The sequence below is a fragment of the Pelophylax lessonae genome (assembly GCF_965119305.1).
Source record: "Pelophylax lessonae genome assembly, chromosome: 10".
NCBI classification, from domain to species: domain Eukaryota; kingdom Metazoa; phylum Chordata; class Amphibia; order Anura; family Ranidae; genus Pelophylax; species Pelophylax lessonae.
The window spans coordinates 176,313,579-176,335,103 of record NC_138777.1 but is presented as its reverse complement, the minus strand read 5'-3'; positions in this window follow the sequence as shown (position 1 = coordinate 176,335,103).

Sequence of the window (21,525 nt, the reverse complement as noted above, 5' to 3'; positions counted from 1 at the left end):
GGAAATGTCACTCACAGACTCTCATTTCATTTTTATTGCAAAACCAAAACATACGTATGAGATGTATACTGTATATTAGGGATTGACCGATTATCGGCAATGCTGATATATTGGGGGCCGATATGCACTTTCCCCGATATATCGGAATCGGCCCAGGAGGTTACTGATATTGACGATATTTAGGGAAAGTGCTGTACCAGAGTGATGCCTGCAGCTAGAGGCATCACCCCGGTACCGGCATCCATAGCCGACCGTTGGCTGTCTTGTAATGACAACCGATGCGGCTGAGAAGTCGCTCAGCTGTCATTATAAGGAGCGGGAGGGGACGTCTCCCCCCTCCCGCCACCTTCCGCGGCTCGCCTGGGTCTCCTGTCCCACCGGGAGACCCGGGCATCCTACCTGCATGGCCACCGAACAGAAGACCCAAACAAAGCCACATTCGTCTCTGATTGGGTCTCCATGTAAAAAAAAACGGAAGTGATGTCATGACATCACTTCCGGGAACTTGGCGGCAAATTAAAAAAATGCGAGCATTCAAAACAGCCAAACTTGGCGTTTTAGACCCCCAGATCTCTCCACCAGAGTACCTGTAAAAAAAACCTTTTCTTTAAATGTCTGAAAATATCGGCCAATATTGGCCGATACCGATATCCGATGACCAAAATATCGGTAGAACAAAATATGTGTTTTGTTTAGTTTCCTATTCATTCATTAAGGCTAGGTTTACACTGGTGTGATGCGGGAACCACAGCGATTTCTGTGTGAGTGCCCGCACCGCATCAGAATCGCAGGAAGTTCACACTGCACTCTGCGTACCGCTGTTGGTGTCATTATACTGTAAATGACGCCCCCAAATCGGTTCTCAGAACACAGTGAGAACTGTGGAATCAGGTTGCATGGGTATGAACACGCTTGCAATCCGATTCCAGTTTGGACAAAAAAATGGGTCCTGTACCATTTTGGGGCAAATGCAATGCAATTTATGCCATACGAACATCATGTGATGTGCACAGGAATGCGGTTGGAATTACATGCTATGTCTGCAATCACACCAGTGTGAACCCAGCCTAAAGGGGAAGTTTACTTTCTCAATCAACATTGACTATTTTGAATCCCTATGCTGCTAGGGTTAGTAAATAGATAGGAAAGTATTTCATATTTACTTGTTTTCAATTATTTTGTTACTTCCTAGTTTTCATACCTAGGCAAATAATAACATACATCCCAAAAGTCTTGAGGAGAGCAGGTGTTTTCTCAGCTAAGCACACCCTCCTGTCTGCATGTCTGAGCTAAGGGCAGATGGATTTCGTGAAGTAAATGCTACATGAATCATTTGCCCTTACTCAAGATAGCCACGGCCATAAATGCTAGGGTGGTGTTTTTCAAAAAGATTTCTCAACTAAATAAAGCATGGCGACAAAGGAATGGATTGGTGAGTTTGTTCTGAATATTACAAATAAATTAAACAGCGCTTTTGGTTTGTGGTGCTCAGATACAATGTTATTCCACTATAAGTTAATAATTTGGTTTTTTAATATTTGTTTTGTTAGAATGATTCCTTTTGGAATTTGTTTCATATATGCGGATTCATTTTGTATATTTGCTGTTCTGAACTGATTTGTTTTTTTCAGGTTGTTTCGAAAGTTTGGCTATATTCGTTTTAACGTGTTAATTTGTTATTTCGGGAGATTTTTTATGCACTCTGATTCATCCCTGCTAGTCCAACCTACAAAGAGAAATGGAATGAGCTGAATGAACAATATAGTTATGATTTGGAGATTCTGATGGATCCACCTCCATCCAACCTAAACTCAATAATTAGGATTCAGCATCTTATTTCACTTATATACCTTACTGTATTTATTGCAATAAGTTTCCATTTCATATGTAGCAGATTTTTTATATTAATGAAAAATGTTAATGCAAAAAGAATTGGCTGAATATCCAAAATTCAAAGACTTTCAAGCTGCTCTCATTTGAATAAAACAAAAGGATCCAAACCAATTTTGATTATTCTTTATGTCGTTAAGGTATTTTGGATACTTCAAACGTTAAAAAAAGGCCCAAACTATTGTGTAATGCCATCTGAATGAAACCATGAAATATGAATGAAAAAATTTTGATTTCCAACAAAACGAATCACATGTCACACTTGTGAGATTTCAGATGCAACTTGAGTACAGATTGATTTGACAAGGGAAATCACATTGTTTTCAAAGGTGCCTGTTCACATTAATGCAACTCAGCACAGTGCAATTTTGGAAAAGGTTCCTGTACTACTTTGCTGAGAAATGTGAGTGTGCTGAATCAGCTGTTTGGCTGAGTGAGGGGAAGGGGGATCACACAGACAGAGTGTAGAGAGACTGACAGGGGGAGGCTGCAGGATCTTCCATCAGACAAGGACAGACCAGGGCAGACAAGCAGTAGATCTGACAGCACCTTGATACCTGCAAGTACCTGGGACCACCGAACGGCGGCGGAGGACAGCCAGGGGGGCTGAAGGTCTGGGAGTGAGCTGGTGACCCAGAACAGCAGCATGTGCGTAGGTGACCGATCAGCTGTTTGGCAGCTGGTGGGGGGGGGGGAACCAGAGGGGAATAGCTAGGGACTGTAGGCGACTGACTGCTCTGCGACTGAACGGCTCTGCGACTAACTGGGCTGGGCGACTGACCGGGCTGTGTGACTGTAAGTGTTGTGCGACTGACAGGGCTGTGCGACTGACCTGGTAGTGCAACTGTGAGTGTTGTGCAACTGACCGGGCTGTGCGACTGAGAGTGGTGTGTGACTGAGAGTGTTGTGGGACTGAGAGTGTTGTGCGTTTGACCGGGCTGTGCGTCTGAGAGTGTTGTGTGACTGAGAGTGTTGTGTGACTGAGAGTGTTGTGCGACTGAGAGTGTTCTGCGTCTGACCGGGCTGTGCGACTGAGAGTGTTGTGCGACTGAGAGTGTTCTGCGTCTGACGGGGCTGTGCGACTAAGAGTGTTGTGCAACTGAGAGTGTTGTGCGTCTGACCGGGCTGTGCGACTGAGAGTGTTGTGCGACTGAGAGTGTTGTGCGTCTGACCGGGCTGTGCGACTGAGAGTGTTGTGCGACTGACCGGGCTGTTCGACTGAGAGTGTTGTGAGACTGAGAGTGTTGTGCGACTGAGAGTGTTGTGCGACTGACCGGGCTGTGCGACTGAGAGTGTTGTGCTGGAAAAGAGAAATGGACAGAGGGCGCACCAGCCTAGCGCATTATCTTTAAAACAATTTATTGTAATAGACATGTATACACATTATACTCACAAAACGATTATGAAACACGGGCAATAAGCAATGAGGGACCACCAGGGGTCTCCACTGGGCATCCTCAGCTGCCGCAGGCCATGGAAGGATGTAGACCTCCAAAAAACCGCTTACGCGTTTCGGGGTGTTCCCCCTTCATCAGTAGCTCTGATGAAGAGGGAACACCCCGAAACGCGTAAACCAAGGTCAAGAACGGCACTTTATTTGCCCCTCCTTGGGCTTTATTATCAGCTTTTCTCAAAAAGACGCTTTTCCCCTCTTGAACCAGAACCAGCTTAAGATGTAGATTGCATGCAAGAAAAATAGGACTGATAGCGATCTCTGAATAAATGATACTTTATTAAATACCAAGGTAAAAAAATGCACTCACTTTTAATAAGCACACTAAGTTCAATAATGCAAGCTTCATAAAAACTCAGGCTCATCTATCCACATCCTTCACACCACATAGACTCACCTAACCCTTTAGATGACGCTCTCCAAAAGAACCGGCGTAGCTCTGCCCCATACGCGTTCCGCCCACTCTCTGTACTTCTTTAGGAAGGGTGCACAATAGTACTTAAATTGAGAGAGGGAGGGGGGCGTCCATATAGCTGTTTGTCTGGAGTTCACCTTTACAAAATGTAATACAAAAGATAATTTTTTTTTTGTAAACAGATAATGTTACTGTGCTTTTAGTGCTAAAAATTCATCCATCAGTCAGCCAAAGTATGTATAGTATACTGTGAATGTGTTTAGAAAATTTCTTTAACATCAGAGGATATTGAACTCTTTAGAACCAGGTGTACGCAGTGCTTTCATTGCTACAAGTAAATCAGTGCTAGACAATATCTGATAACTATCAGTGATAACAACAATGATAACCAGCCAGGAACTGACATGTTTGGCTTTACTGTGACTAGGGCATGTCTAACTACACATAGATATGAGATAATCACGGCCTGATCTGGCTGATAATGATTGGTCAGGAAATGATAGTATGTCTGTGAAAACTTTGCCCTCTGCAGACACTCCCCATCTCAACCAATGTCGGGTGAAAAACCATTCATTTGGATATAAAATATATTAAAGCGGAGTTCCTGCCACAAAATCAACATAATCGATTTTGTGGCCATCCGCTTGCTTTTCATCACCTGAAAAGGAAATGGATACTTACGATTTTTTTTTTTTTACTTACCTTGTTATTGTAGAAAAATATACTCACCTTTCTTCCACTTACTCCCTCGGCGGCCACGGCCCGCGCCATCACTTCCGGTTTGCAATGATTCCTGGGAGCTGAATGTCATCGCTCCCAGGAATCAATGCGAGGGCACCGGCCCCGCTCGTCACTTCCTGTGCAACGCCGCACCGGAAGTGACGAGAGGGGCCGGTGCAGGCACATTCTGGGAGAAGAGAATGCAGAAGGGGATCGCGCTGGCTTCAGCTGCCCACATCAGAGATGGCAACGCTGGAGAAGAAATTTTAAAAGTGAGTATTTCTTCTTGCAGGTAAGTGCGAACCGGGACAGATCAGAGGCTATCCATTGTGGAATGTACTAGCCCTGACTGTCCCGGGGGTATTTTCATTGAAAATATTTTTTTGTGGCCGGAACTCCACTTTAAATGATTGCTATTGCCTCTTTAAGATAAGACCAATGCAGCACATATTTTTAATGGGAGGCCATAGTACTACTTTAAGTCAAGGGTACATTTAAAGGATAACTCCATACTAGTGGAAAAAAATATAGCATATTAACCACTTACCGCCCGCCCGCCGTCATATGACGGCGGGACGGTGCGGCTATTATCCTGGGCGGACGTCATATGACGTGACCCAGTAAATGCACGGCAGGCGCGCGATCGCGGGCGCGCCGCCGTGCACTGCCGGTGTCGGCGTGTCCCCGGGACACAGCCGGTCACCGGCAGGGGGGAAACAGCCAATAGGCATGGCTGTTTCCCACGTGATCGGCTGTGTTCCAATGACACAGCCGATCACAATGGAGGCGCCCGGGAGATGACCGCGCATGCGCGATCGGGAGCGCGCAGCGCGGTCATGTCGGTGGCACTGTGTTCCGTAGGAACACAGCTGTCACCGGCGGTAGTAAACAGTCACTGACAGTGACTGTTTACTATGTGATCGGCTGTGAATCCATTCACAGCCGATCACAAAATGTAAACAAAGAGCAGTAACTCAGTGTTACTAGCTCTTCTCTCCTCATACAGCTTCCAGTATGAGGGGAGAAGAGCTAGAAATAGTGAGTTACTGCTCTGTGTACCTGTAAAAAGTAAAAAGCACACAAATAAAGGTCCCCCACACACAGTCCTCAGCCCCCCCCAATGTCCCCTGTCACCCAACAGTCACCTCATCAGTGCCCAGAAATTGACACCCATAAGGCTACATTCACATGTGAGAGTAGCGATCGCCTGCCGAATCGCGGTAACATCGCGCAAACATCGCATGATACCCAAAAAAGGTACAAGAGTTTCTTTGGGGCGTCATGCGTTGTTTGCGCGATGTTACCGCGATTCGGCAGGCGGAAATCGCTGCAACATCGCACAGCGTTTGGGGTGCTATTGCAAATCACAGGCAACGCACAGGCGTCCCGCGATTTGCAATGATTTCTGGATCACGGGCAGAATCGCAGTGATTCTGCCCGTGATCGCTACGCTCACATGTGAATGTAGCCTAAAATTCACCGGTCACCAGAGACTGCCATCAGTACCGCCGTGCACCATCGCCCGTCACCTGTCACCCATCAGTGACCATCACCCGTCACCTGTCACCCCATCAATCACCGTCACCTGTCACCCCATCAAACATCGTCACCTGTCACCCCATCAGTCACCGTCATCTATCACCCTATCAATCATCGTCATTTGACACCCCATCAGTGATCGTCACTTGTCACCCCATCAATCATCGTCACATGTCACCCCGTCAGTGATTGTCATTTGTCACCCCATCAATCATCGTCACTTGTCACCTCATCAATCATCGTCGCCTGTCACCTCATCAGTCATCGTCACCTGTCACCCCATCAGTCATCGTCACCTGTCACCCCATCAGTCATTGTCACCTGTCACCCCATCAGTCATCGTCACCTGTCACCCCATCAGTCATCGTCACCTGTTTGTCATATACATGCAATCACTTACTGACCGCCTAACGACTATATGCGTCGGCCATTAAAAGCTAAATACTGGAGTTATGGCAGCAGATAGCCCCCATAACCCCGGTATTTTTTGAAACGGCGGGCGGTCGGCTTTCAGATAAGGGTGGTCCCAGTGGCGGATTCGCCGCGGAATTACCCTTACGGTGCAGGGGAAGAGGTGCCCCCCCCCCCTCCTGCCGCGTCCCAGACGTTTTCCCAGCTTACCGGACCCGCCGGCAGCGGGGAAAACTATCCGGTCCCGGATCCTCAGAGACAGGAAGTCGAGTGAGGGCAAGATGGCCCTCACTCAACTCTATGGTCTTGGAGGACCGGAGCTACGTCAAAAGACGTTGCCTAGCAACCGGTTTAAAGGGCCGCTTTTTTTTTTGCTTTTTTTTTTTTTCCTCTTTCAACAATTTTTTTTTTTTTTCTTTTTTAGTGTAGTTGTGAGGTGTGAGGTCTTTTTGACCCCAGATCTCACAATAAAGAGGACCTGTCATGCCTATTTCTATTACAAGGGATGTTTACATTCCTTGTAATAGCAATAAAAATGATCAAAACATTTTTTTTTTTTAAACTGTGTAAAAATAAAAAAATAATAAATAAAATAAATAGGAAAAAAAAAAAAAATTAAAGTGCCCTGCCTCCGTTAGCTCGCGCGCAGAAGCAAACGCATACGCAAGTCCCGCCCACATATGTAAACGGTGTTCAAACCATACATGTGAGGTATCGCCGCGATCGTTTGAGCGAGAGCAATAATTTGAGCCATAGACCTCCTCTGTAACTCTAAGCTAGTAACCTGCAGAAATTTTTAAAATGTTGCCTATGGGGATTTTTAAGTACCAATGTTTGGCGCCATTCTGTGAGCATGCACAATTTTGAAGCATGACATGTTGGGTATCTAATTACTCGGCGTAACATTATCTTTCATATTATGGAAAAAAAATGTGCTAAATTTACTGTTTTCTTATGTTTTAGTTCAAAAAAGTGAATTTTTTTAAAAAAAAAATCGCATTTGGAAGACTGCTGCGCAAATATGGTGTGATAAAAAATATTGCAACGATCTCCATTTTATTCTCTAGGGTCTCTGCTAAAAAAAAATATATAATGTTTGGGGGTTCTAAGTAGTTTTCTAGCAAAAAAAAATGATTTTAGTTTGTAAACACCAAGTGTCAAAAATAGGCCCAGTCTTAAAGTGGATAAATGGACAACTTTGTGTAAAGCGCTACTTGGATGTTAGGCCTATGTATGTGGCCAGGCTGTGAAAAAGTGTTACACATGTGGTATCGCCATACTCAGGAGGAATAGCAGAATGTATTTTGGGGTGCAATTTTTGCTATGTACATGCTATGTGTTAGAAATATTGCATAAATGGACAGCTTTGTGTAAAAAAAATGTGTTTTCATTTTCTTTCCACATTTTCCAAAAACTTGTGGAAAAAAATGACATATTCAAAAGACTCATTATGCCTCAAAAATTATACGTTGGGCTGTTTGCTTTCCAAAATGGGGTAATTTTATGGGGGTTTCCATTGTCCTGGTGCTCCAGGGCCTTCAAAAGTGCGATAGGTTGTCAGGAAATTATATGTGTAATTTGTGCTCCTAGAATGCCGGACGGGGCTACTTGGATGCTAGGCCTCTGTATGTGGCCAGGCTGTGAAAAAGTCTCACACATGTGGTATCTCCATACTCAGGAGGAGTAATAGAATGTGTTTTGGGGTGTAGTTGCAAGTATACATGTGCTGTGTGAGAGAAATAACCTGTTAATACGGCAATTTGTAAAAAAAAAAAAAAAAAAAATCTTCATTTTGCAAAGCATTGTGGGAAAAAATTACAACTTCAAAAAACTCACCATGCCCCTTATTAAATACCTTGGAATGTCTACTTTCCAAAAAGGGGTCATTTGGGGGGTATTTGTACTTTCCTGACTTTTTAGTGTCTCAAGAAATGAGATAGGCCTTCAGTACATCAGGTGTGATCAAGTGTGATCAATTTTCAATGATTCGCACCATAGCTTGTGGACTCTATAACTTTCACAAAGACCAAATAATATACACTTACTTGGGTTATTTTTACCAAAGATAAGTAGCAGTATAAATTTTGGCCAAAATTTGTGAAGAAAAATTACTAATTTGCAAAATTTTATGACAGAAACAAAGAAAAATGCGTTTTTTCACAATATTTTCAGTCTTTTTTTATTTATAGCACAAAAAATAAAAAACCCAGTATTGATCAAATACCATCAAAAGAAAGCTCTATTTGTGTGAAAAAAAGGACACAATTTTTGTATGGGTACAGTGTTGCATGACTGAGTAATTCTCAGTCAAAGTGTGAGAGCGCTGAAAGCTGAAAATCGGTCTGGGCAGGAAGGGGGTGAAAGTGCACTGTAGGCAAGTGGTTAAAAAATCGATTACTGTACCTGCGAATGATCAGCTCTGGATGCTGAGTGTCTGCAAGTGCCCATGATTAGCTGCTGAAGCTGTCAACCTCCTATTGCATTTAATGGAGCATCCACTCGCAGCTAATTGCCACAAACCCCTGCCTGGTCACCTGCATAAAATCGCTAATGGCCCTATTCGCAAATGTAAATGGGGGCCAAAAACTTCTGAAGAGATGCAGACACTGCAGCTTTACTCATTAGAACACTGAACGTGAACCAGCTGATTGTTTTCAAAAAGACAATCCTAGTCAAAATCAGTACAGAAAGAACATGGTGAAACAAACAGCCATTTCTTCAGAGCGACAAAACCCAGAGGGAATTGCTTTTTCTCAGCAAAAGTATAGATACTCTTTAAGTACAATTACTTTCTAATAGAAGGGTGCTAATGGAGCCCCCACAGCTCAAATATTGTCAGATTCAACAGGAATCAGCCAAACTTTGTGCTTTTATGGCAACAATTATCGGTCCCTGCCCCTTCAAGATCGCTGTTTACAGGGGCATGCTTCAGTAGACTCCCACCTGGGTTCTTCTTCTTCTACCTAGGCATGCCTCAGTTTTCATCTAGTTTATTGCAGAAGCTCTTCTTTATTGGGATGAATAGTGTACAGTCTTTCCATAGAAATAAAGGGGCACACATACATAAAAAAAGAATGGCCCAGCTGGGAGATTTCTAAAGCAGCAACACTGCTAATATCTGGGAGGAACAAGGAAATTCAAATAAAAAACTTGGGAGAAATTGTCAGGGAAGGAGAAGGAACTTTTAAAGCAACCCTGCTTAAGTTAACAAACCAGTAGAAGTATCTGTAAAGAAGATGATCTTGTTGCCCGCTTTGCCGAATGTCGTTGCGTTCAAGGGAAACTTTCCATCCAGATGTGCCAATCTTCTGTATCCCGCACTGTGTCCTAAGATTCCTCCAGCTGACCTCAACATCACTACAAGAGAGAGTTGTCATGTGAAGGTTGAAGGGGGGACCCCCTAAAGGTAGAGGTTAGTATTAATAATCTTATTTCTAGTTACGGCTTTTACTGGCACAACAACTGAAAATCTGCTGATTGCAGCCATTCCTTAAAAAAATGGGATTTTTAATTTTTTATTAAAACTTTTTCTTATACAACATTTATCCAACTATACATGGCAGCGTGTTGCTGTGCGTTATAAATGTGTTGTGTTAAAATAAAATATACGCCTGCATAATTTTTGCGCCATGCACATTAAAGCTTACATCAGTTGCTTCTTTACATTTAGGCTCCATTCACACTTGCGTGACTTGTCATGCAACTTTGGAAATCAAAGTTGCATGACAAGTCGTTCCCCATGTTTTCCAATGATAACCATTCATATATGCGCAAATTAAAGTTGCAGCAACTTCAGAGTAGTTCATGCACTACTTTGGTCCAATTTCATGCAAATTGAGGGCCAAAGAGTTCAATGTTAACCCTTAAAAGTTGCATGAAAGTCATACCTGAATGTTATACAATGCAGCAGTTGTCTATTATCACTGGTCAAAGCCAAAGTCTTATCCAAGTTGCACCCATCCTAAGTTGCTTCAAAGTTGTATCAAAGTTGCGTCAAAGTTGCACCAAAGTTGCACTCCAAAGTCTTTGGAATGAATGAAGCGTGAATGGAGCCTTATGCCTAATTTTGATTTTCACTGCTTCTCAAAAAAGCATATATAAAAATGTTATTTATTAGCTTAATACAGTCTTATCTTAGGCTTGTTCACACTAGTGGGATTCAGATGCAACTTGAGTCACACAAAATCACATAATAAGAAAAATCACATTATTTTCAATAGCGCCCATTCACTCCATACGATGAAATTTTGTAAAAGGTTTCTGTGCTACTTTGGTGTGATTTGCACTGCAATTTGGCCCCATAGAGTATGCAAACCACATTTGAAAACGCAACCAAAGTCATACTACATAATCGCATTGCAAGTAAAAATTGCATCACAGTAGTGTGAACTGAGCCTCATGGTTTAGATTTAGTAGGAAATGTACGTTACAGTATGCTGTGTTTGCGTGTGCCAACAATAATTTTAGTGTATTTTTATCGAAAATATTGTTTCAATAAAAATGTGCTTAACTATTACAGAACCTACAAAAAAATCAGTGGTATCTAGGGATATGTTGAGATAGTAATAAATGTTTCTTAAACATTTCCCAGACATCTAATGGAGTGGCTGTACCAGTATTAGAACTAAAGAAAAACTTCCATTCGTTGGCCAATTTATTGATATCGGGAAATATATTAAGCCAGAATGGGTTCAACCTCCAGTTTGGGCTGGGGGGGGGGGTAGTCTAGTAAACAAATGGCTTACCGCAGTCTGGGGTTCAGCTGTTGGGAGAGTAAAATAAGATCAATATGAGACATGGCAGAGTGAGGGTGGAAAAACATGAGAAGGCCTTATGGTTAGGGTAAAGATGTCTTCATATATCAATCAGAAGGAAATCTGCCAGGCAACTAAATATAGTCTCATGATCAGACTGTGGTGTTCTGGATTCCAATCCCATTCTATCCAGACTGGGTTTGGTGACCATATTAAAGTCCCCTAACCAAATTGCTGGGACAGAGGGGTGACAAGACAAGGAGAATCACTTGCTTAAAATAGTAGAATATTAATAGTAAAATTGCTGCGCTAAAATCATATAAAATATGCACCAATAAAATAAATCAATATATGCAATAAAACAATGTATAAAATTCAATCATAGATAAGCTGCTGACACAAACAGATAGAAAAACAATATCTACAAGATGATTTTATAGGATGGTGTCGCGCTAGTCTATGATCAACAGTGCTAATGAGCAAACTGATGAATATAAGAAAGTAAGTCCCAACGTGCTGGCAAAGTCCACATCTACTAAATTGATGGAAAATGTGAAGCAGAGAAAGACCACCACCGAGCAGAGTGACCGGGTACTCTTACCAGCTGCATAGACCCTTGAGGGTCAAACCGAGCCCAAATAAAGATGCTGACACTGACAGGGAAGACCGCTTCCAAAAGCCTCTTTCCAATACTCTTACACCCGGGTTCCCCCGACTCCTCCTTTGGGTACTCGGAAGATACAAAAGACAAATTCCCTCATGGTATAGTATATTCAGCAAACATTTATTTTAAATGGTAAAAAAGCAGCTTACATTCTCCATAAGGATAACATCATACATCGGTAGCGTGGGTTTTTAACCAACAAGATGGCCGCCGCGTCCCTCGTCTGCGCATGCGTCTCAGCACCAGCCAATCGTGACGCGTTTCGTCATAGGATGACGTCGTCAGGGGTGTGGCCTGGCCCGAGACGCTCGCCAATAAATAGCAGAGGGAGGCGGGATGATCGGGCATTGTTCGGAAGTCCGCCCATCACAGGAACCTAATGGCAACCGGACGTGACAATTAACCCGGAAGTGGACGCCTCTCATAGGCATCATAGAGGCCCGATATCACTACCAGCTGTCTGCAACCTATGTATACCCCCGAAAGGCATACAAATACGAGTGAAAAAGGATAATGACAATATTTTCCCATATATCGGTCCTCTTATAATATTATCAGATAGACAAAACGTCATAAATTGAATTAGGAATAATTTCTTTATAATACAAAGGCACAAACCTGGGAGGCAGCTCCATCTTGTGGCCAAAAAAACATTTGCATCGCTACTTTAAAAGCACAAAATACATGTATTACATATTAAAAAATAATAATTAATATGTTATAAAATTATCAGAATGACAAAATTACAATATGTTATAAAATTATCAAAATGACATCCCAATGGCCTGAGGCCAGTAAACAATAGATTTAGGTGCCTAAATAACTAGCACACTATCTTGGTGTCATAATGCTCAACCTAAAACCACAATAACTCTACATATGTTAATATTCTATGGAGGAACATATACACAAGGAGGTATTAAAAAGAAAAACTAAAATTACACCGGAGTAGGAGATGCTATGAGTTATTAATGAAAGCATTCAAATCCCACTCTATGTTCAAACCGAAAGGGACATAGCACTTCATACTGTAAATCCAGGAGGTTTCAAGCTTAGAAACACCTCTCGTCTTATTGCCACCTCTCCAATTCGCCTCAAAACGATCGATCCCCAGAAACAGTGTACCTCTAGGATCCCGATTATGACACAAGTCATAATGACGGGATACACTGTGTTTCGGGAACCCTTTGGCTATGTTCGCAACATGCTCTTGTAAGCGAACATGAAGCTGGCGAATGGTATGGCCTATATAATCTTTACCGCATGGACACCTTAATAGGTATACTACATGCGTAGTACAACAGGAAATAAACGGTCTTATTTTATGAGATTCCTGCGTAGTTGATGATTGAAAGGACTCAATTCTTCTGCCACCTGCAATATTTATTTTACAAATGTTACAATTCCTGCAGGGATAATATCCTCCCCTCTCCTGGAAAAAGGAAACCCTTTTGGGTGGGTTTTGGATGTTTGGCGCTATCTGCAAACGCAACCCCTCTAAACACCACCGGGGGTGCCTCAGGAAGGGAGGGGCCCAAAACACTATCATTGCGTAAGACTTGCCAGTGTCTCCTAAGGATCTTCTTGACAGAGTAATGTTGTACCGAATACAAGGAAAAAAAATGCATGCTGGAAAGCATCATTCTTAGCCTTCGGTCTCGGTCTCAACAAATCAGACCTTTCTCTCTGATCTGCCTTAAGAAAGGCTTTATCCAACTCCTCCTGGCAGTATCCTTTCTCCAAGAATCGCTCGCGGAGGATCACAGACTCATTGAGGAAATCACTCCTCGTTGAGCAATTCCGCTTCAACCTAAGGAATTGACTGACAGGAACGGACTTCAACCACGCCGCATGGTGGCAGCTGGTTGTTTCAATAAATCCGTTCCTGTCAGTCTCCTTAAAAAAGGTCGAATAAGAGGTGGCAATAAGACGAGAGGTGTTTCTAAGCTTGAAACCTCCTGGATTTACAGGATGAAGTGCTATGTCCCTTTCGGTTTGAACATCGAGTGGGATTTGAATGCTTTCATTAATAACTCATAGCATCTCCTACTCCGGTGTAATTTTAGTTTTTGTTTTTAATACCTCCTTGTGTATATGTTCCTCCATAGAATATTAACATATGTAGAGTTATTGTGGTTTTAGGTTGAGCATTATGACACCAAGATAGTGTGCTAGTTATTTAGGCACCAAAATCTATTGTTTACAGGCCTCAGGCCATTGGTATGTAATTTTGATAATTTTATAACATATTGTCATTTTGTCATTCTGATAATTTTATAACATATTAATTATTATTTTTTAATATGTAATACATGTATTTTGTGCTTTTAAAGTAGCGATGCAAATGTTTTTTTGGCCACAAGATGGAGCTGCCTCCCAGGTTTGTGCCTTTGTATTATAAAGAAATTATTCCTAATTCAATTTATGACGTTTTGTCTATCTGATAATATTATAAGAGGACCAATATATGGGAAAATATTGTCATTATCCTTTTTCACTCGTATTTGTATGCCTTTCGGGGGTATACATAGGTTGCAGACAGCTGGTAGTGATATCCGGCCTCTATGATGCCTATGAGAGGCGTCCACTTCCGGGTTAATTGTCACGTCCGGTTGCCATTAGGTTCCTGTGATGGGCGGACTTCCGAACAATGCCCGATCATCCCGCCTCCCTCTGCTATTTATTGGCGAGCGGCTCGGGCCAGGCCACACCCCTGACGACGTCATCCTATGACGAAACGCGTCGGGATTGGCTGGTGCCGAGACGCATGCGCAGACGAGGGACGTGGCGGCCATCTTGTTGGTTAGAAACCCACGCTACCGATGTATGATGTTATCCTTATGGAGAATGTAAGCTGCTTTTTTACCATTTAAAATAAATGTTTGCTGAATATACTACACCATGAGGGGATTTGTCTATTGTATCTTCCGAGTACCCAAAGGAGGAGTCGGGGGAACCCGGGTGTAAGAGTATTGGAAAGAGGCTTTTGGAAGCGGTCTTCCCTGTCAGTGTCAGCATCTTTATTTGGGCTCGGTTGACCCTCAAGGGTCTATGCAGCTGGTAAGAGCACCCGGTCACTCAGCTCGGTGGTGGTCTTTCTCTGCTTCACATTTTCCATCAATTTAGTAGATGTGGACTTTGCCAGCACGTTGGGACTTACTTTCTTATATTCATCAGTTTGCTCATTAGCACTGTTGATCATAGACTAGCGCGACACCATCCTATAAAATTAAAATAGTAGAGTTATATGGAGAAGGCATATACCAAACTAACAGCAGCAGAGGGTTACCAGGAATATTAGCTAACAAAAAACGTATTTGTCCTGGAGATCCAGCTCCACCGACCGTATCTCAAAAGCCACAGATTTGGCAATAAGAATAGACACCCCCTGGAATAACTGGTATAGCTAGAGTGAAACACCCAGCCAATTCATGGTCTCTTCAATGCACACTGTAAGGAGCCCATGACATGTTTTTCCACCAGCACAATAATGTAGGCATGTTGATCTTTCAGAAATGATAAAACTGCGGTGCGCTTCACTCTCTAAGGCTGCGATCATTCTAGGTTAATAACTTTAGAGGGGCCATCAAGAAGGTAGAAAGTAATAAAGGATTTTGGCTGAGATGGATACCCCATACAGTACATTCATATGCATGTCAAACAGTAAAAAAATATGCAAGAGAAGAGCATAAGTAAATCTTAGTGCAAACTCAATACAGTTCCAGTTTCCATGTTGTACGTATAGATACGTCCATAGTAAAATAAGAAAAAAACCCTAACCCACACAGCTCTACATACACACCCCAACTTGTGTGAGCATACATCCCAAAATATAGAATATCCACAACAGTAAACATCATTCGCCATGAGGCACCATACTTAAAAAGGAAAAATGTTAAGTGTTATATAAGTTTCCTATACAATTACACTTTTCTACTTATTTTGCCAGGACATGATTGTGCTGTGACCTTCGGGTGGTGGGCGGCCCTTCCTCTGGAAGCACAGTTTGTTCCCATTGGGGTGCCCTGGGGGCGAGGGGGCCGGATCTGCCCGGGGGTTGTCGTTTGGTACATGAGCGTTAGCCCTTCATGGATGGAAACATTGCCAGATATTTCTTTTTCCTTTTATTAATGTCGCACTGTTGGCTATACCCTGTTATATGATAATTGTTGTCTTCATTTTTTTTTTCTCTATGTGACAATCTTGAATAAAAATTATTGACATTAAAAAGGAAAAAGGGAGAAAAAAAAAACAGTTTTGAGCTGAAAGGAAAAACAGGAAAACAATAAGTCCAGACCAGCAACTACTTCTCTGAGAAATGCTGGGGAATATAAGACCACTCTGTGATCGGTAATCCTGAACGTTTGGTAGTAGAAGAGGCTCACAGATAGTCAGTAGAAACAGGTAGTTTGGAAAAAGAAACAGGTAGCAATCATGTTCCCATATCTGAGTTCCAAAAAAGTGGATATCTCCCCTCGACATTATATAAGGTTCAGGGTAATCAATCAGAAGTATTGATGCAACATCACAGGCCTACTAATAAGTCCTGAGTCAAGTGTAATTGGCCACAAAATATAACAAGTAGCATCAGACAAGGGATGCATCAAACTGGGGCAGAATTTCTCACGTACCACCATTTAAACAGAAACAAGTCAGGTAGGACGATCCTGACAGTCAATGCACAGTAAAGCCATAACAGGGTCCTCAAAAAAATGAGCGGGACCATTTTCTTCCACTCGCAGACGAGCAGGATACAACATAGTGTATTTTAGATGCACAGCACGCAATCGTTTCTTTACATCCTGGAACCAGGATCTTTGCCGTTGGACCTCGTTGGAGAAATCAGGAAACATCGCCACATGTCCTTGTTGGAAAGGAATATTACCCTTTTCTCTGGAGACAAAGGATTTTGTCTCGATCTCTAAAACTGAGGAATTTGAAAATGTATGAGCCTCCTGGAGGAGGAGTTTGTGCGGGAATGCAGTGTGCGTGTTCCACTGCAAACAGCACAGAGAAGGCTTCAAACCTGTAGGACTTGGTAAGAAGAAAAACCTGGGCCCTCTTCTCTGCTTTCTCAGGAAGACCAATGAATCTTAGGTTGCAACTGCGGAGCTGGTTCTCCATATCATCCTATTTGGAGTTAAGTTGTTGTATTTGGTGTTGCATTTCCTCCGTGGTATGCCGCACGGGATGTAAGATATCTTCAGCTCTACTTATGCCGGTTTCAGCTTCATTCACCCGGTCATACAGTTTTTACATTTCCTGTCGTATGAGTGAGACATCTTTTTTCACTTCTATTTTGGTCGTTAAAGTACTTTGGCAGACTGCTATTGCCTCCAGTACCTTCATTGTCTCAGTTGTGGCACGTGTCATGCCTTCAGCTTGAAAATAATTAATTCCATTGGAACTTGTAATACCAATCTTGTCCACAAGATGCCACTGTGACATAGACTGTTATGCAGCACTATATGGTACTTCCTGTTTTCTATTGCTGAATCAGTTCCTCCCCTCTCTGAGGAGAATCTCGTTTAGATTTACCTCAGAAAAGAGCAGACAGAATCTGAGGTTCCTGTGGGAAGATTCCTGAACCCCTTTTGAAGCATCCCTGGTATGCCTATGAACTGTTGGTTATATACTCAATGCATATACTGTTAATGTTTGTATACTGATTGTATGCCTTTATATGTTTATTTACAGTTTCACCTATTCACAATCCTATTCGCATTTCCATCTGACTTGTAACCTGTTCATGTGACTACTATTCGTTCACTGGAATAAAGATTTAAGTTACAAAAGGACTGGTTATTGCAGGATTAAGGTTTAGCTGTATGTTAAGCTGCACATGCCTGGGGCATACGTGTAGTGAGAACAGAACAGTGAAACAGCGGCTATCCAGCAAGTGGGATTTAGGACAGAGACTATACAGAGGCTTGCTACTCTGCCAGCGCAGTCATTTGCATATGCAATACAGCAGTCTCTACACAGTCAAGCATTCCTACAAGCAACATGTCACACAGCCAGTCATCCTCACTCAAGACAAGGTCCCGAGTTTCCGGGCTCCTCTAGATCTTCCTCCTCAAGCAGTGCACTCGCCATAGCACGTGCGAAAGCTGAAGCCACCAAGACGCGAGCAGCCTTTGCTGAGCAAGAAATGCAGATTAAACAGGAGAAAGTGAGGTTAAAGAAAGAGGCAGAGGAAGCCCTCTTAAAAACAAAGACTGAGGCCGAAGAAGCCCTCCTAAAAGTGAGACTAAAGAAAGAAACTGAGGAAGCCCTCCTGAAAACGCAGAAAGAGGCAGAGGAGGCCCTCCTAGAAGTAGCCCTAGAGAAACTCACTGTAGAGAAGGAAGTAGCAGCAGCCATAGCTGAAGCGGAGGCCTTAGAATTAGCTGTATACCCAAGAAGTGAATGCAGCAGACACAGCAATATTCTCGATCCAGCAGCTGAAACACCAAATTGTCTACAACAAACTTCAGATTACATCAATCAACATTTTAAAACAAGCAGTGTCAAAGATGACGTCAAAGAGACAAGCCAAAGACACTCAGCGGTACCGCCGCAAGTCAGTGACAAGCCTCAAGCCTGCAAACGGGAGAAATCCGTGCAAAGTGACATCTCCTACGACAGACTCCCCATAAGTGGTATAATAGAATCACCCTCTAATCGTCCTCCAGAACCAACGCCCAAGCCAGAACGGTACATCAGAGGACAGCTCGGTGCCAGCAAAAGGTATGACTACACACAGCCATCTTACCATGACAACACACAACAGGCTAACCAAGCCACCATAGACTTTGCAAGGTTCTTTGCACGACGCGAGTTAGTCACCAAAGGACTTGAAAAGTTTAATGACCGCCCTGAAAACTACAGAGCCTGGCGGTCATCCTTTCAAAACACTATCAGAGACTTAGGGCTATCTTGCAGCGAAGAGATAGACCTCTTGATCAAATGGCTTGGAAATGAGTCTGCCGAGCACGCCAGGCGAATCAGGACAATAAATATAAACTACCCAGACACTGGTCTTAGAACAATCTGGGATAGACTTAATGAGTGTTATGGTTCAGCAGAAGCAGTAGAAAATGCATTATTCAAAAGACTTGATAACTTTCCCAGAATACCTAGCAAAGCCTACCATAAACTTAGAGAGTTAAGTGACTTGCTAATGGAACTTCAAGTAGCTAAATCCGAGGGAGACTTACAAGGACTTGCATTCCTTGACACAGCCAGAGGTGTCAACCCCATTGTGCAAAAGTTACCCTATAACTTGCAAGAGCAGTGGATTACACACGGATCCAGATATAAAAGACAGCATGATGTTCCATTCCCTCCATTTTCTGTTTTTGTGGACTTTGTGTGCCAGCAAGCTAAAACAAGAAATGATCCAAGTTTTGATTTTACACTGTTGTGTGCCGCTCCTGTGGGACTTAACCCTCGCAAACCTCCAGTAGCAGTACACAAAACTAACGTGTCTCCTCCAGGTTCCTTTCACAGGTCTGCCAACTTCTCTAACTCAGAGACAAAGGTCAACGATCCTGGTAAGCAGTGTCCCTTGCATCGGAAGCCACATCCTCTCCTAAAATGCAGAGCCTTCAGAGAGAAAACCCTGCAGGACCGCAAAGCCTTCCTCAAGGAGAACCACATCTGCTACAGGTGCTGCTCTTCAACATCTCATCTCGCCAAGGACTGTAAGGTCAGTTTGAAATGCACAGAATGTGACAGCTCAGATCACAACACAGGGTTACATCCTGGGCCAGCTCCATGGACTTTACAACACACCCTCAGCACTAGTGAGCACGGCGGGGAGGAGGAGCACACCACCACAACTACACCAGAGGTCACTTCACAATGTACAGAGATCTGCAAAGGAGCCATAGGTGGTAGGTCCTGCTCCAAGATCTGCCTAGTCAGAGTTCACCCAGCAGGCCAAAAAGACAAAGCTATTAAGCTTTACGTAATCCTGGATGACCAAAGTAACAAGTCATTAGCCAGCTCAACCTTCTTTGACATGTTTGGCATTAAAGGCCCCAGCATTCCCTACTCCTTGAAAACTTGTGCAGGAATAGTGGAGACGGCTGGTAGGAGAGCATCCGGCTACCAAATCGAGTCCATCGATAGGCGATCTCGCTTGTCTTTGCCAACTCTTATCAAATGCAATCAGATCCCTGATCATAGATCTGAAATTCCTACACCAGATGTAGCTGCTCATCACCCACACTTGAAACGCATAGCACATCTGATACCAGAACTTGATCCTCAGGCTCAGATTATCCTGCTCCTTGGGAGAGATATTTTACAAGCCCACAAATCAAGAGCTCAAATTAATGGTCCCAATAACGCTCCTTATGCTCAGAAGTTAGACCTCGGATGGGTCATCATAGGAGATATCTGTCTAGGAAGCGTGCACAAACCTAACTCCGTTAGCAGCATGCTCACAAATACCCTAGAGAATGGACGTCCCTCTCTTTTCCAGCCATGCCACAACCATTTCCTTGTTAAGGAATCAGCCTACGCCACCCACTCATCTTGTCCTTTCACAAGCCCCACTAGTGACAACTTTGCCTGTGACAGTGACCAAGACCATTTAGGGTGCACAGTCTTTCAGAGAACTAAAGATGACAATCGTGTGGCAATGTCTATCGAAGACAAACTCTTCCTAGAATTAATGGAGCAAGGTCTAGTCAAAGACAGCACAAACAGCTGGGTCGCACCTCTTCCCTTCAGACCACAGAGACAACGCTTACCCAATAACAAAGAACAAGCTTTACAACGTTTTGCTTCCCTTAGACGTAATTTGCAAAGAAAGCCAGAGATGAGGGAGCATTTCTTTTCTTTCATGGGTAAGATCTTTGAGAACGGTCATGCCGAGGTGGCTCCCACCCCTAAAGACTCTGAAGAGTGTTGGTATCTCCCTATATTCGGAGTGTACCATCCCAAAAAGCCAGGCCAAATCAGAGTAGTGTTTGACTCTAGTGCCAAGTACAAGGGTATCTCCTTAAACGATGTTCTCTTGACAGGCCCAAACCTTAAAAACAAACTACTGGGAGTGCTCTTACGCTTCCGCAAAGATTCTATTGCCTTCATAGCTGACATCCAGCAGATGTTCCATTGTTTCTTGGTCAGAGAGGAAGACAGGAACTTCCTAAGGTTCCTTTGGTCCCAAGACAATGATCCTTCAAAAGATATCTCAGAGTATCGCATGAGGGTACACATCTTTGGCAATAGCCCTTCACCTGCAGTCGCTATCTACGGACTCAGACATTCTGCCCAAGAAGGTGAACTTGAGTTTGGCTCAGATGCAAGACAATTAGTGGAGAAAGACTTTTATGTGGATGACTGTTTAAAATCCTTACCTTCCAGTGAGTCTGCAATCTGTCTTCTTAAAAGAGCACAAGAAATGCTCGCTTGTTCCAATCTCAGGCTTCACAAGATTGCTTCTAACAGCAAAGAGGTAATGGAAGCTTTCCCCGCTCAAGACCATTCCAGTGATCTAAAGGACTTAGATCTGGGTACATACTCTTTACCTGTACTGCGCAGTCTAGGTCTACTTTGGGACTTGAAATCCGATTCCTTTACCTTCCAAGTAAAAGGAGAAGAAAGACCCTTCACTCGCAGAGGTGTTGTAACGCTGAGCGCTCCGGTCCCTGCTTCTGGACCGGAGCGCTCGCAGCGTTCGTTCCAG